This window comes from Nomia melanderi, chromosome 2, assembly GCF_051020985.1.
Source record: "Nomia melanderi isolate GNS246 chromosome 2, iyNomMela1, whole genome shotgun sequence".
NCBI lineage: Eukaryota > Metazoa > Arthropoda > Insecta > Hymenoptera > Halictidae > Nomia > Nomia melanderi.
Genome location: NC_135000.1, coordinates 30,090,794 through 30,108,682, shown reverse-complemented (window position 1 = coordinate 30,108,682; position 17,889 = coordinate 30,090,794). Strand labels below are relative to the sequence as shown.

The window sequence follows — 17,889 nt, the reverse complement described above, 5'->3', positions numbered from 1 at the left end:
CGTGTCTGATGTAATGCGCGCACGATTTAGTATTCAATATTTTGCTAACGGCTAGCAGAATCGGAGGGTTGATTTTATGTGCATCGACCGGATTGTATGTAACTTCGAAGCGTTCGTGTGGAATGGATAAGCTGGTTAATTTATTCGGTTGCATTTTGCATTTGTAAACTAACTGGTATTGTAATCTTTCATCGAAAATAGATGCACTTGGTATTTAATATCTTCGTGAGTATGTAAAATGAACATAGAACTTTCTATTCATCGACTCGCTAACCCTCATTCATCCCTTATCTCGTGGAACTTAATTCTCAAAGACCTTTCAAACTGAACTACTTCTGCAGTGTGCTTCACAGTACTACCCTTTTACAATTGCTTCACTTCGTCGCAAACGAAATTACAAGGACCAGAAGAGACGGGGATGAAATACATCCCCGAAGTGGCAGTTCGAGACGCAGAAAATTATTAACGGCTCAAGAAAGCAACGAATCGAAGTTCAACCCGAAAGTTCACCGAGCATCCAATAACTCAGCGTAGCGCCGGTAAACGCGAAGGAAACATAAACTTGGCCGCTTTGTCAAGGGAACACCCAGCAGAACCAGCAATAACGCAGTCCTCCCCGCGGGCCAAATATCGGCCGAGCAACTTCCGCGGGCATTAGTTACCCCGGCCAGCGGTGTCCCTGTAATACAACTTCAAATTGGACTCACCTAAATCCGTTTAAGTAGCCCAGAGAACCGGAGCACCGATCTCCGCATCTCGTTCGGCGAAATCCTCGAAAGAAAACCGTGCCGGAAGTCCTCAACTTCCACCTTGGCCACCGACAGCGGGACACCTATCCCTCGCAGAAGGTCGCGTCGAACAAACGGCAACAGCGGTGCGTCCGCACAGTAACACTCTCCGATTTCCCACGCACAACTCGAAATCCCTATTCCCCGGAACGTCAGCCGAGTTTATCGATCCACATGATCACTCCAAGGAAAACATCCAACGTCTGCTACATAACCCGAGGAAACTAATCGAATCCCACACGAACACTTATCAACAATTTACATCAGCCTGATCCTTCACGAGTCAAAGATTGTGTTTGTGTTATATTCCCGCGCACAGAAACGTCCTCGTCGCACCCCTGAAGAACAGGTCCGAGCGTCCCGTGTCGAACGTCACGATCGTCGCACTTTTACCGAACTTCCCGCGACAAACATCCCCTAAACTCCGGACTCAGAGCCGAGTGTCCCAGTGGCCTTTCCAGTCCCGGAAGTCCGTCCAGCGGCCGAGCTCCCTGACCGATCGGTCGATCACCACCGAGTCCCGCTGCTCGAAAAAAAACCACCCCGTTAATCGGCGATTTCGTCGCCCCCCCGTCGAGGAGGACGAGAAGAACACCCGCTCGAAAACCGTGCGCGCCGAGGATCGGGCGGTGACTGAAACCGCTGTCCCGTCTCGCTCAACATCGCCCCCTCTCTCTCGCGCCGCCAACTCACCCCTTCCCGGACTCGCGATCAGTCTGTCCTGCTCTCGGCAACCGGCAGCGGGATCTTCTTTTTCCAACCTGGCTCCTCTGCCCTCCCTTTCCTCGCCGTCCTCTTCCACACAGCTCGCCCTCTTGCTTCATCTTAGATCCACACTCTCTTGCTCCCTTCAAAATTCACCGATATATCTATCCGCGTTCCCCTCTCTCTCTCTCTCTCGCCGCGTCCCTTATCAGCTAACCACCCTTGTTCCTCTTTCTGCTCCGTCTCTCTCGCTTCCGACACACATCCACTCCGCGTATTCCTCCCTGTCACTCTTCCTGTGTACGTCTAGCTGTCTTTGTCGCTCTGTACGCGATTCTGGGTTTGTCTCTGTCATTCCGTGTGTGATTCCGTCTTCCTCCCTCTTCCTTCGTCGTTCTCCGCACGCGTGACTCCGTCTTTCTCTCTCCTAGTCATTCGTGCGACTCCATCTTCCTCCTGGTCGCTCTACGCGTGATTCCGTCTTTCTCTCACCCTTCGTCATTCTCTACACGCGTGATTCCGTCTTTCTCTCTCCCCGTCATTCCGCTCATGTGTGATTCCATCTTCCTCCCTCCCCGGCGCTCTGTACGCGTGCGACTCCGTCTCCCTCCGGCCGACGCAGCTTGCTACCGCTCCCTGTCGCTCGGGCGGGCGTGCAAGTGCACAGGCACAGTACGTTCTCTTTCATCGCGGGCCTCTCCGTCCTCGTCGACGATACACCCCCGCTGCACCCCAGGTCGCCGTCTCACTTCCGTCCCAGCTAGGCGCCGCACGCGTGTGTTATCGCCGGTCTCCGTCGCTCCATGTGCACGCGCAACCAGCCGACGGGCCAGCGGCGAGTGCCACGCCTACCCCTTCTGTATATGTGCCACCGATGAGCGAGAGGACCGTCTAACCTCCGGCTTCCTGGAGACGCTCGAACTTGAGGATTCTTCCTCTTCCTCCTCCTCTTCCTGCTTTTCCTTCTTTTGCTTTAGTTTTGCTTCCACCCGCGACGACAACGACGACGCGGCCTGCATCCGAATCCCTCGCGCCCAGCTATTGCGCCCGACTACTACGCTACCCCCAACCAACCCCCAAATGACGAGCCTGATCCGGATCGAGAGGATACCTTGTGCTTGGATTTCCATCCTCGGACGGCGAATATTATCTATGATAATTAACCCTTTGCACTCGGTGCCTCTAACTCATCAATTGATTTCATAGAGTGAAACTATGAAATTTGATACTTAATATTAAACTTCGTGCAATGCATCAATTTGAGAAATATTCAAACAAAATATCCTCTCTATCTCATCAGGAGGCGTTAAAATATTTCTAATGAAAGCTTCCGAATGCAAAGGGATCGTGGGAATGGATGACTCTTTAACCGAGGATAAATACTACTGTGGGCGAGGAAAGTCCTGCACTCGTCTAGCGTTAAATATAGCTGTAATGGACACACTAAATAATATCTACAACGTATGAAACCTGCGCGAAAGCCGCATTTTGTGGTACGTTGTAAAAAAGTTAATCTCCATGCATAATGCACATGTAAACGAAGTAGAAACCATTAACGCGGTTCAAGTGTTTTTCGCATCAGTGTACGTAGAAAAGTATGTGTGGTGTTTGTAATTACTTTTATAGAAAGTTTAAGACCACTTTTCGAAGGAAAAAAAGCATTGTAATCGGAAGAGTTTTTCGCCGAACGTGATTTCAGTTACCAGCTGAAAACAGATGAAATGTTTTTATGCCCGTTAGCTACATTTTGCGTAATATTGAACTGGTCGAAACTTTCGACGAGATTTTCCCTTGGAAAAAGACGAACTATTTGAAAATTCAGTTCCCTTTTATACATCACGTAGGATAAAAACGTCAGTCATTCCAGCTCCCGTCAAGATACTTTACGACACCCCCGCCTCGGCCCGCCCTTTATTTCCCCCCCCCCCCCCGTTATCGCGCGAGAAATATAAGGTGAAAAACTGAAAATTCCGGAAAGTGTGCATCATAACTAAAACAGGTGGTGTTCTGCTACGCGGTGTAGCGCAGTTTAGCGCCGGGAATATGAAACCCCGCAGTAAAAGGGTTAGTCAGAGTTTATTACGCGTTCCACGGAATTTGATTACGTTTCACCGTATTTGTCCAGCGGACGCTACCAAGACAGCCAGCAGATTTCAATGATAACTTTCGAAACGAGTCTCTGACCTACGACATCGCGTCACATCCGCGACGAAAATTTGTAATTTCTCATTCAAAGACAACTCTAAATACACTTCCTTCTTCAAAACAGAAATTAAACGTTACCACCCCATTACCAACCATCAACCTTCGAACAACATATAAACAACACAAGTATCCAACTGATTTCCTCCCCTACTAAACAATTAACTACAAACCAGCTTCATCAAACACAAACTTAATACAGCATAACACAACCAAAAGCAACTTCCAAACACGCCCTCATTGAAATCCAAAGAGCACTCAAACTTTCCATTCAAAATCGAGCCTCGAAAACACCAAGATCCGAAATTTCCATCTCCCCTTACTTCCGCGGCGCGTTACATGTTTCCCATCCATCCGATTTCCATTAATTCAATATAATTCAATCTCCATCCGCATCGGAGGGATTTAAATTCAATCGAATATCGAATAAGTCGATCCAAGAGCGCTCGTTACAATCCGCAATCCGTCCTTCCGCTCGGAATCCCTTTTCAGTCTTATCTTTGGCAAGAGAAACGTCGCCGGCCGCGTCTCAATAAAACAGGCTGGCTGAGGTCGCGGTTAGGGGCGTGAAAGGGTCGCGGCGGAGGGGTCGCGAGGCCGGGACACCTTCCCGTGTCATCAAGGGAAGCGCTGCCAGCTTTCAATATGATAAGCAGCGGAATTCTCGGCGACTCCGCTTAAGAATTCATCAGAGGATCCCGCGGCCCTCTTATCGCCGCGTCGTCTAGCCTTCAATCCCGAACCCTCCGCTCTGCTTTCTGTTATTATTTGTCTTCTCGCCGCTCGCCACCCGGGGGAGAACGAAGACCTTCCGTCTTCGCCACTTTAGCGAAAATTGCACGGCTCTAATATCTTAAGAAAAATGCCGGCGCGCCGTTGAGTATTCACCGTGGCCGGCAATTCCGCTCGCGCGCACGAACTTCGGAAGAAATTGGCCCGACAATTTTCGCGAAACGATCCCGCGGCTTCGGGCCAACGAGCTGCGCCGTGTAATCGTTACCGCGCGCCACGCTTTTATAGGCTTTCATCGGGCGCAACGGCTTCCGACGAGGACGCGTTAAACGAACGTGGACGTGGTTAACGATTCTCTACGGTGCAGACTATTAATATGCTTACCGATGCTTATAGGCGCCCAATTTTCTGCGGAATAAACATTGATTGAGGGCTGTTGGCTTTTGATGGTTGCGTTGGGCTGTGGGTTGACAATTGCGGTGTTCTGGTGATGTCGACATTGGGGAAGTTGTTTGAGAGAAATCGTTAACATTTAGCTTTGAAACATTGTTCGGAAACTTTGATCCTTTAGCTGTGAAATATAGTTCGAAGAATTTGAACCTTTAGCTTTGGATTATCATTCGATCTTTAGAAAAAATATCAGTTTCAAACTCTAAACGTTATTTAACATATTACGCTTAGTATTTTGCAGCCACGCCCTTTACATTAATAACAGCGGCACCTCGATGCGGCACGGACTCAATTCCGCAAACGATCTGGCCGGGGACTATTGAACGCTGCTATATAGTCGGTCATTAAATTAACGCGGATGAAACGAAGATGATCCGCTCGCGGTTAATAACACGCAGATTATTCCTGGCTCCGCATTAATTCATCCGGTAATTCCTTATTTCGCCGTTGGAACGGGCGCCGTCCTGTAAAATCAAGAAAGGGGTGGAACGAAGGGAAAGGGAGGGTCTAACTCCTCAAGAAATCCCGTGTCCCCCAGGAAATATTCATTTTCCTTTTACCTCCCTTTCTCTCCGTAAACCGCCTCGCAACGTCGGACAAAAAATACTTTGAACGTCCTCCGACGCTGCCCACCCTCCCCTCAGCCCCGCGACGAAGAAATTTAATTTCGCGTTACGCGACTCCGCGGCCCAACAGTTTTACACAGCGGCGCGAACAATATTCATAGAAATTTCGGGAGCCGGAATTAGTCTTCTGACAGGGCCTCGGCCCGCCTCGCAGCTGTCGTGCCGTGCGAGGCTTAGTATCACCGCCGAAACATGCCACATTTCTGTTCCCCGTGTTTCACACCGCCCACCCCTTCCCGGCGACGTTCCCGGGCATTATGCATACGCGAGACAGTCCGCGATTCGCCGAGGGTTGCCGTCGTGAACCCGTATCTCCGAGGGACGAAGATCCTCGCCGATGGAACGCGCCGATTTCATCGTATCACGGTTATTTCTAAAGCTTTTACAAGCGCCGGGGAATACCGACGGCCGAAGCACGCGTCGAACCATATCGGGGAATGTTTTTTCGGGGTTGTTTCATCGCGAAGCTGAAATTAGTCACGTACTGGGAATTCGCGAGGCGTTTTTTTCGACAGCGTAAAAGAGCTTTTGTTGTGGAACGATTAAATTTACAGTCGATCGGGAAGGTATTGTAGTTAAAAAGTGATTCATTACTAGAAAAACTAACGTATAGTATAATTGAATGCAAACGACACGAACTTACGAGCGCGAACGTTACTCCGGGATACCTATTAGAGATAAAGTTCCCGCAAGCTCCGCTAAACGTTTCTCAAACTATTCATCCGAATGTTTCCCGATCCGCGGAATAACGGCCGCGCGAGATCGGTCGGTTAAACTTCGGTTGCGCGCCGCGGTTCTTACCAATTCCGCTCGGTACGCAGGCTAAATTGGTTCAGAGGAACGTGGCGCGGCGCGAATTGTTTTTCATTAACCGATAAAACTAATAATATCGACGCAGCCCGAAATCCCGAAATTCGCCGAGCGCCGCGGAAAACAAATATCCGCTGAAACCGCGGGTCGAAGCGTATCGGCGCGGCGGCAACTATGCAGAGCATTTCCAATTTCCACGTGTGCATACGTGTGGCTACCGATGCCGGACTTCCTTTATTCGCCGTCTTCCACTTCGGCCCGGGTCTATGGATGTTTTCCGGGCCAGTGGACTGTCCGCACCTCGCTCGCTTTATTACGCGATAGCGATCCGCGCGGAAAAGAACGGCCCGGCTTCTCGATATCGGCGGGTTATCTCGCGGAAACGCTGCTCCCGCAAACGGCGGGCGAGCCCGGAAAAATTGCGGGGATACGCGAGGCGCACGGGTCTGCTGGATCGAAACCTAATTCCGAGGAGCGGAGCCGATAATTCGTTGGTGTCTCGGGGATCGCTCATCCGCGCGGCCGCATTTCTAGTCGCGAGAGCGGAGTTTGTCTTTGGTAAAGTATTTATTGATGGGATGCGAACAATTGAGTTTCTATCGTAATCGTGGGTTTTTAGATTGAAACGCCAGTGCCGTGGCTGCGTTACTTGTATTATACTTTTGTAACTTTTATTGTGTAGGACGAAATTGAGTCAGACGATCTGAGGATTTTGTTTTCTTGGATAGAAGTTCGTATGAAATGAAAAAACGATCGGAGCGGACGAAGAAAATTGAATCGATGAGTTGGTCGAGTTCATTGATGTCTGGAATTTTCCTGCCCCGATTTTCTAAGGAAATAATCCGGCAGATGGGGATTTGGCAACAGTGGATCTAGATATCTGGGAAGATTCTAAGCTTGAAAATTTAGCTTTGATATTCCAAAGTTAAAAGCTTCGGTAACTGGAAATCTCAGTGGCACTTTCTTCCAGACTGTGAAAGTTTAATTTAAAAATCAGAAATTTCAACGCTAGGTGTGAAGCCGATACTCGACTCGAATACCGAGTATTCGAAATCAGAAGAAACCACGTTAGAATTCAGTGAAAAGCAACGCTGGTTCCCGAAGAACAGAAGATCCGTCGGACAAGATCCCTTGATCCCTGTCAAGCCCGGAATCGAGCATCCACGGTACATTTTCCCCTCCGCTCGAGGATTTTTCGAGTCCCGCGTATATTAATCAACGACCGCGCGGCAGAACCCGGTGTAAGACATTCTGGAGCGGCGGGAAAACAATGGACAATTAATGCACGCCATTCGTCGGGCGCATTCCGCGCGAACTGCCGCGGCAGCCCATTTGCTCCGGAGAAGTTGTACAAAGGATCGTCGAATGCCGCGCAGCCGGCGGAGACTCGGCGCGTCTCGATTCGTTTTTGGGAAATGAACCCCCGTTTGACTTCGCCCCCGCGTCTGTCATCCGGCCGCGCGCGCCGTTCGGAATGGGCCGCGATATAAGGGAATTCCGCGGCGTCGAATTAAAGAGGAGATCCGCAAGCCGGCTCATTGTTCCTCCGGGGGATTAAGACATTCTTCGGCGTCCGGAGTGGAATTCTTGCCGTGATTTTATCGTTTTCACCCGGAATAGACGGTAACGGCAATTAAAGTTCGCCCAAAGAAGCTCCCGGGGGATTATGCGAGAACCGCGGCGGCTTAATAACGAAAACATAAGAGTAAATTATGGCGAGATCCGATTTCATTCTCCGGTGAAATTGTCTTTCGGTTTGAAAAGGAACTTCGGCGAGGGAAGATTTTAGTGTTTCCCGGTTTCCAAGAGTTCGCGGAAACTGCTACGAGCGTTGGATAATTTTTTTAATTAACCATTAGAGCGGCAGGATTGATACGTCCCTTGAAACGATACGTTTCCCTCGTTCCCCGTGTGTCTCAAAGATTCTGGTAAGTACGCCAAGCAAAGATTTATTCAAACGATGCTTGAATAGGTCGGTGCGTTCGGATGTGGTTGTTAAAATCGTAACTGCAGAAGAAGTTCATCGTCAAAGGAGAAGGATGCGCTTTTAATAAGCTACCATTTCGATGAAGACAAAGTATCTTCCTTAAAACTCCCGTTTCCGGTGCGCGGAGAATCTCTTTAATATTCAGTAAAAAGCGGGCACGAGAGAATCGCGGGGAATCGTTTCGTGCGAGACTTCTTTTGACAGAAATCCAACGCGAGAATATATTGGGAACAGGACCGAACTTTTTAACGGCAGTATACCTTGTACGAGAAATAATGGAACCGTGAAGTGGTGTTTGTATCAAAGACTCGTGCCGCTCGAGGGTAATAGAAAGTCAAGCATCCGCAACTCCGTCATATTTAAAGGAAGAAGAAGAAGAAGAAGAAGAAGTAGTAGAAGTAGAAGAGACGAAAGCTGGTGGAAAAGAGAGGGGGGAAGAAGAAGAAGAGTGAAAGGGGGAAGCTTCCGCGTACCATCAGCGCTTGCTTTGTATCTGAAATTTAATAATACTTTTTAATAGGAGAGCCCGCACAAAGCCGTGTCATTTCTTTGGTCCGTCATCCTTCATTATTTAATATCCACCTAGTTTTTTCGCTTTACGGCCGCGTGCCTGGGAGGCCGAGCAGCATTCTGGGACACTGGCGGAGCAACGAATGGTAATTAATCCGCAGCGTTCGCGGGCTTCAAACTTACGCGAAGGAGCCGCGCGCTTGTTCAACGGATGAAAGAAACCCGTTGACCGTGCGAGTTTCCGTGGGATCGTCGTTTTCGAGTGACCCGTTAGGCCGACAGACCTTTCAGGCTGGTTTACGACAATCGATATTGTGGCTGAGCTCTCCTTGACACGAAAGTAACGAATCGATCGAATTAACCCCTTGTCCTGTGATTCCTTTCGCGACTCCGCCCTTGTTGGAATTATTTTATTGTTAACCGTTTACTGGGAGACGAGAGTTCTATGCTCGTTGTCGTGTCTCTATTTATTTCGATGATTGACGATTTATTAACTGGGAAGTAATAATTTCAAGTCTGTTAGAGATTTTCTGAAGTTTTAATGAAACTTTGTTTGCTTTTTTTAGGTTTTCTTACAACTAGTGACGTTTTTGTGTTCTTCATATTAGTAAGTTTCTTTAACTATTCTACATTTGATGGGATTATCATTTTCTTCCGAAATGATTTTAAATTTGAAGAGAACACAAGCCAGTTAGTAGGTGATTTAATTTTAGTAAAAGTTAAAACGGGAATATGACTGAATTCATCATATAAAACCTGGCTTCTATATTTTAATTAAATGTCCCGGTTTTTATTCATTCTGAGATTCTTACGCTTTCTTTTTTTACCAGCTGAATTCGACCCTTTGCTTAACGATCGTTCAAGTGGAATATCATCGAACGTAGAATAAGACATTTTTCTACAATAAATTGATCCTTTCTCTTTTCTTTGAGATAGTTAATCATTTAAAGTGGAACTTGAGTATACATTTAACTTGCAATACTTAGTACATCGCGTAAAGTAAAAGCAAAACGTTCATACAAAATTTTTAAAACTTCCAATCTATCGCAATCATGTCACATTATTCTAAGCCAATAACAAACAACTTATTCCCCAATCGTCTTACCACGAACATATCGATTGGAACTGTTCATCCAATTTCCTTCCTAATTATTCGTCTTATTCCCTCCTATTTTCCTGATTATTCCTTACTATCCTAATTACCGTTACTATTTAACCCTTTGACTACAGCGGACTTCGAGGCGCACTAGCCGTACCATACGGTAGAAATTCACTCGCCAGGAGAACGGCGAAATTTTTCGAGCAATACTTTTAAGCACCTACAGTGCCGTAAGAGCAATATTTTCAAGCGCTTTCAGGCGTCTACAGTATCACAAGCGCAAGTTTTCTAAGCGCCTTTAGGCGCCAACAGCAGTTCAAAGATTAATTGCTTTGATATATGTGCGGACCTTTTGTTAGCCAACTCACCAATCTCCGCAAAGCAGAAAGCGTGTCATCGGGACGTACGGTCGCATAATCCGCAATTCACGGGGAAGAGAAGAATTCCGAAAAGCACGGGAAAAAAGGGAAGAACATCGTCATCCATGGAAACTGCTACTCCCAGCTGTATCTACTTGAACAAATCGTCACGTCGCGATGGCGCACGCACAGATACCGCTCCACGTGTCGGTTGAAAATCATGTTTTTTGGATAGCAGACGCTATCGGGCAACGCCGCGTGTTCCCCGGGAGCCGCAAGTAACCGCTGAGCGGGCCAAAAACCTCCTCGGAAGTTCTGCTCTGTACGTACGTGTCCAATTCCGTGGTGAGGGCCGCGCGAGCGTGTTCCCGCAAGCTGAAACTTTGACCGGGGCGGCATCAAAAATTTACATAACCGTGTAAAACCTATGCATCCCGTATTTTCTGGTCGCGCGTCGGCCGCGGGCTCGCGACGAGTCGGGGCGGGCTCCTTGTTTCCGGATAGACACCTCTGTGCATGCACCGGATAATGCGGATCAAAAAGGGAACTGTTGCGGGAGTCTCAGCGCGTCGGGAATTTGTTCCATTATTAACGAACTGTTCTTCGCGGTGCATTATGTATGCGTAATATCCGGTATAAACGGAATTCGGGAGGCGGGAGTACATTCGGGGTATCGTTATTATTGAGAGGAGAACTTTGCTTAACGTTATGACGCGATAAGCGTTAGTAACGCACCGAATGATGTATGTGCCGGGAATTGAAACTTGCGGTAGAGAAGATGGTCGGTTGTTTAGTCGATAGATTTTTACGATAGAAGATGGAAGCACCAATAGTTGGCCGGTTAAGGAAAATGTTTTGGATAAAGACGCTTGTTGCATTGCTATAATTTTGCTTGCGTCAACATGCTTCACTTTGTGTAACAGAGGGAACTTTTTTGAAATAGGGATACTAATGTCAATTACTGGTATCTTCATCGTAGTAGACGAGAGAATTGTATCAAAGGGAATTTGAAGCTATGAATTTCAGTTAATTTCTGTTAACTTCGAATAACGTTCATTGTTACGTCAACCAGTGGACAAGCGACGTTAGCAGAAGTGTCGAATAGGCGCAGGAACACACGTAATCGTTTTCTCCACGAGCAACCGTTGTGCAATCTCTGTAATATCGCCCACGCAATCACCCGACAAAGTGATTCAACGAGCAAAGCACGGCCCCGGTGAAACTCGTGCCGCGTTTCATTTGCAACCGAGCCAAAAGTCGATTACTTTTCACCGGTGAATTATTTAGCGGGTTGCTAATTAACGTAACTCAGCCGGAGCCGTATCCGGCGCGTTAAGCGTAGCTCCTAACGGTTTATTGAAACAACGAATCTACTTAAACCCGCCCCGCCGCGATAATTACAATAATTACTTACAAAAAGTTCGGCCCACCCTCTCGCCGGGGAAACTTGATAAAACTTGATAAAACTTGATGAACAGGATTAACTATCGCGGAGCTCCGAAGCCAGACCCGCGCGGACTTTCGCAATTAACGTTTAAATACACACGCACGCCCGTCCGGCCGCCGGTTTTATTTTCCCCGGGAACGGTAACACGGTGTAAAACATATAACGACACGCCGAAAAACCGGATCGTTCGCGAAATTAGCGAGCGGCTCTGCGACGCATCGATTTCAATCGACGCGAATCGCCGATGATTCGTCCCGCCGATCGTATTTTTCCTCTTTCTCTTTTCCTGTATTTTTTTTTTTATTTTCGAACGCTTACCCAATTGTTGTCCGGCTGCGCGCTAATTGTACCGAATTCTACGCGTCCGTTCCGACCGCGTATCGCGCCCAATCAAATGCGGCGCAAGTGTAGAACGAAGAATCGATGGCGGAACATCGATATAAAACCGAACGGCTCGCCGCGATCCCGTACGAACGGAATTCCGAGCAGATATTTATTAATCTACCAAGTTTATCCGCGAGATTTGTCCGGCGATCCTTGCGTGAAAAATGTTAGCGACGGCTAATTTGCATATGTTCAATTTAAACGTGATATATTCGAGCGGACGGAGACAGTGCCGGGCTTATCGGCGCTGTTTCATTTTACTGCGAGCATGTTTCAGAATTAAATTCCACGCGGGTACGAAGTAATCAGTGCTCGCGACGCTGTGTGCGGCAACACTTTTCCTATGGAATCAGTTTGCCGCGAATCTTTATAAATTCAGAGTCGCGACAACTTCGTTAAGGAGACAGACATGAAATGGTTTTTTCTAGAAAACATTATAAACTACACTGTACCTTCAATGTGTCAGATATCTCTTCACGTGAAATTTCTTTACAATTTCAAACATCACGAGTCTGTGAAGTTTCTATCTTACATACTGTTAATTAACCCTTTGCACTCACAAATTATTTCCTCCGCTTATATTCATCATTTCCTAATGAAACATTATTAGTTTCCACAGCTAATATATATAAACGAAGGTATAAAATTCCTCTATCTGAACACTTCATTTACAATCACATCGCACGAACTTCATGGAATATCGAACGTCATAGTTCCGCTACATCGAACCAAACGCTGACTGTACACTGCCTCCCGACCGCAAAGAGTTAAACGAAGTTTATTTCACGAATGTTCACGGACGAACCCGTCCGAACCCGCAGTTCCGAGGATCGATACGCGGTGACATTCGAAATCGCGGTTTCTCACCTTCGGAAATCGCAAGCTCCGCAACAGGGAGGTTTTCCGTTAGCGGACGCGCGTCGGTGCGCTCGCGTGGCTGGATTTTCGCGTGGAAGTCCCGCCGCGCGGAAAGAGGACGCGCGTGTCCGGTTTATCAAGGAGTCTCTTTCGTTCTCTTCCGTTCCGCGGGGCGAGAAGAACCCGCAGAACATTTTCTAACCTTCTGTTACCGTTAGGACGTACTTTGCATTTATCGCGCGCGGAACGTGACCGGCGCCGCTGCGACGCCGGCATGCACGGAAATCGAAGTATGATTAAACGACTTGTTCCAATGGGAAGTCGAAGATAAACTCTAGACTGGTCTCTTGTTAAGACACTACCGGCAGCGGACTGCTAAACGAAAAAGTCTGACGTTTAGTCAATTTGTTTCAATAACAGCCTCCGCGCTCGCGATATTTCGTTAAATAAAATCGTGTCTGCGAAGTACAAACTGCGCATTGTATCGTACGTTATAATGTAGAGAAGTTATAGCAGAGAATAATTAGCAAAAGAGAGATGATACGTTGAAGTAAAAGACGAGAGAAGGTATTAGTTTATTCCTGCTGTGTGTGACGAACAGATGGAAGGAGACTACCGCATGAAAATCTAATAACAGCGTCTAACTTCAACGCAAACGATAACCTGATATTCCTGGGTGAAACTGCTGAAATTCCTGCGAGTACTTGCATCAAAACTTTTATAACAAAGTTTAATGAAATTCATTCGAAATACCTTCAAAAGCTGCTCCCTACGCAAGACATTTCGAGAACATTCAGTGATCGGCTAACGTAATCTTCAAAAAGCTAGAGAATACCTGACAATTAACACCAGAAACGGACAGATCTAAATGACTCGATTCCTTCTTTCTGCGATTATCGAAAGTATATCAGAAGCTTCTATAAGAAGTCGCTAAAGAAACTGATCTACCGACACGCAGAATTATGAGTCAACCTAAGTTGATGCACTCTCGTAGTTTCCATAAAATTTCGGAAAGTCACTTTCAACGCTCGGCAGTTCTAGTTAGTACCTTCGTCTCCAACATCCTTGCGTAAAGGATCCTCAGACAGTTCCAGAGCGACAAATCGAGTGGATGTAAAGAAGTCCGATTCCCATGGTCCATTCGCTCCGACTGTTCCCCGTTCCCGGGCCACTGACAGCGCTGATTAAACAGGACGCAACGAAATAACGTAGCTGAACTCGGCGAGTATCGCGCCGCTGAATTTTTAATCGTCCCCGGCTCCGGCTGGGAACCGTCTAAACTTTTCCCTATGGAAGTTCTAATTGAACGGAGGAAATTTTTGTTTTCGAACCGTGCCGCCATTATATTTCGAGCGAGCGCCCGGGGAGTCGCGATCCTCGTTGCGCATATAGGTCGCGGCTGGAATTCCTCTTCTTCCGGCGCGCCTTTTATCTTCCGCTGACCTCTTGACAACGATCGTCGAAAGTTTCCACGCTCGCCGGGAAACTCTTTCCCGTCGCCGCGTGAAACGGATACTCGCGCGATTAAGAAATCGTATAATTGAATGGCTGCCGGGGAGAAAGACGTATGTTGCGTTTCGAAGGAATTAAGGATCGCGAGGACGATTTGTCTCTTACTATCGCGACTAGAGGAATTGAAAGAGAAATAATTATTCGGTGATTATGTTTTACTCTTGTGGGAGTTTGATGAAGTTTCTGTGAATCTTTTTGAAGATTTTTGTACAGATTTTCGCCTGGAAAATAAAGAACTTGCGGGGAGATATTAAAATTTCGATGAATACAGACATTTCGGTTGCGAGGACGGGAGAGTTGCCAATTGCAAGCGCGAAAGTGAGTAGACCGACTGTTCCCGAGGATTTTTGAAAGCTCTTTTCAAAGAAAAATCTCTTGAATAATTTGTAACGCGAGTCTCTTCTTTTAGAAGCCTATTCAATTACGAACGACACGCGCGAACGCGCCAGCAGAGTGAACATTATTTCTTTCGCCGGCTCTCCATACGGTTTTAGATATTTTTTAGTGTACGCACGTTATTCGCAGTCCCGTACGTGCCACTCTTCGTAAAACATTTCCGTTCCCGTAGTTTCGCTTCGTGTTTGCCGGTTCTATTTTATTTTCTCTTGCGCTTTATGCTGTATTATTTTCTGCTTGCAGCGCTGAGTTTAATATTTAAAAACTGCAGCTGTGTTGCGCTCTTTGCGCGTCCTAACTGGTTTAAATGTACTCGATGTCCGTTTGAACCGTACTTTTCTTTCTTAATTCCATTGCTTACCTCCTATTTTGAATTTTGAACGTACAATATTGTTAATCCGGGTATTATCTGTCCGGAAAATCGCGAATAAACAGTGGAACGCAACAATTCACCGCGACTGCTTCAAAGTAACTGAAACCGAAACTGCAATCTCGTCTTTACAACCCCGTGTCATTTTAATGAAACAAACTTGGGGCAACGTATTTTAATGGAACACCTCGTAAACGAAAGTGGAACGAATATTTAACCGGCGTTAATACATGTTTAAACGGAACATTAAAGTTAAATTAAACGTGAAATTTATATGCATATTTGCATAACGGAGACCGAATAAGAGACAAAGGGCTCGTCACCGGATCGAATTGATAGCTGCTACCGGATTAACCCCTTGCCCTGTAATATAGAGTCAGACTCGTAATGAAAATTTTCAACTGAATTCGATAAATCGAAACATTGCTGTATTAGATGTATTAGATTATATTAGCATGCGTCAGATTGTAACATATTAAATGACCTATTTTTGGAATTAGCTTCAAATGAACAACTTCCTTAGTAATCAACGTTCCTAATCAAAATAACAATCGTTGGATTCTACAGATTCTTTCCAAGTTCCTAGTTTTTAATTTCATTTTTATAAAAATCCAGCGTTCTGGAATTAGAAAATCTAAAGGATTTTTCTTTGAAGAAGAGCATTGGCCCATTTCGAACAAAGGATTGTATGAATATTTTTCATCAAAACAGAACTTAATGTACTGATCAACCAAAATTGGACATTTCGTATGTTACAGCCTGACAATTACAATTATTAAATCGCACGAAGAATTCCGCGCAACGGAGTAATAACGGATACGGCCGGAAACATCGAGATATTCCGCGAGTCGTATCTCTCCGATACGTTTGACGCAGGTGTTCGGTTTTCGCGCGGCGAAATTTACGTACCCTCTTCAAGATTACGCGCTCGCCGCGCTGAATATTCATGGCGGGCCGGAATGGAGTATCTTCGGCGCGTTAATTCCGGCATAATAGGAGGACATCTCGGAAAATGATACATGCGCCGCAAAATGCAATGCTGTCTCGACACGCGTCGAGTACAGGGGTGTATTTCGGGAATTGCCGGCGATACGTCCTTCTTAATACTTTGACTGTCACGTCACCTAAATTCGGGTAACACCATTTTTTACATAAACTGAAACCTTAATTTCCTTGATAACGTATCGAACAAACCGAGTTCTGTTTCAATTTAATTAAGAAAATTGTTTCAACTGCATAGATGATTACTTGGCAAAGTGCTAATGAATTTACAATTTACGAATTACAAATATCTCGAAATATTTGAGCGACTTATGCTTTGATGATCCTGTTTAGAATCTTTTCATTTCGAATGATAAGTACAGTGTTGCATTACGAATCCATAAGAGGTTCAAATTTTGCATGAATACGTTCATATCAAGCAACGAGCGTCAATTACCGAGGCAAAAATGCATCCACTATCGAGAGACTGCCGTACCGCGAACTGTCGAGCGACGAGTGAAACAATCGCGAGCAGAAACCGATCACATCGGTCCCGAAATTAAGGAAAATCTCGGTCGCTGCCGGCAACAAATCAACGCGTACAATCGACGTCACGCTGCCTCTGTTTCGGATTAATGAACCGGCGAGCCCGGCACCGAAGTTTAATAACTGGCAGTGTGCATTCAAATCTCTCCCGTGCTCCCGTATAGACGTCACGGCGGCTTTTTAGTTTATGATGCGCTTTAAATACTACACGCGCGCGTTCCCACGAAAACGTTCGCTTACACGAGGGAGCCCGGCCGCACACATCTTTCACGCACGACCCGGATTTCCGTGTTGCAGCATGCTCGACTTCGTTCCCTTTTTATCTCCTTTTACCTCGTCAAGCGAGAAAGAGTAACTTTCTCGCCGGGAATCGGCCCGCTTTTCGAGGGTTGCTAATTTATTTGCGAAGTGCGAGCGAATCAACCGTGAAAATCGAAGTTACACTCAGAAGATTATCGTGCGTGTGCTTGTCCACTATTTCCTAGATGTAAAATATTGAAATGTTTCAAACATTCATCTTCTTTTTACCTTTCCGAGCAAAGAACAAATTTCCTCGCTGAAATTAGATCGATTCTCGAAACGTAATTGATCGACGGAATCCGACCGAACGAGGTATCAACATCAAAGTCCACAGAGATAAATTCGAAATGTTATTGTAAACGTTTTCCCACTGTTTTCCAATTATAAAATATAAAATACTCAACAGTAATTTTCTCGCTGGGAATTGGAGTGTTTCTCAAAATTTGTTAATTTATCCGGAGTCCGTTCGGATGAGGCGCGAAGATCGAAGTTCCGAGAGTTGGCAGGCTCGAAATATTATCGCGGACGTGCCTGTCCGCCGCTTTCCGTGCGGAAAATATTGAAATACGTTGACAAATATAATTTGCGAAGTTCGGCGAGCACACGGAACCTCAAACTGCCTCGAACGCGGCGCGACGGAGTGCGCGGGTATTTCGCGGACGCTTTTGAAAGCCGGAACATGACACAGTTTTCTCGTCCACGGAATTTCGAGAAACGCGCTGGCCGCCGCGCCGCGGCCAGGCTCGAGGCCTGCGAGCGTCGCGTTAATATTTCGCGGCGTGCATGTAATTACTGTGGCAGATACGTCGAGTAGAGAGATAGAGATC

At 46.5% G+C, this 17,889-nt stretch overlaps 1 protein-coding gene across 3 annotated transcripts in view; it reads right to left on the bottom strand.

Moving 5' to 3' along the window:
• The window catches only part of LOC116429918 (uncharacterized), a 383,306-nt gene that overhangs the window by 349,422 nt on the left and 15,995 nt on the right, over positions 1-17,889 (bottom strand). For 2 of the 3 annotated variants that reach the window (XM_031983448.2, XM_031983449.2), the window contains exon 1: positions 708-1,540. The exons of the other annotated variant lie outside the window; for it this stretch is intronic. The gene's annotated coding sequence lies outside the window, so the exon portion shown is untranslated. Of the gene's footprint in view, positions 1-707; positions 1,541-17,889 lie in introns of those variants that run through there. 3 annotated transcript variants of the gene reach the window in all.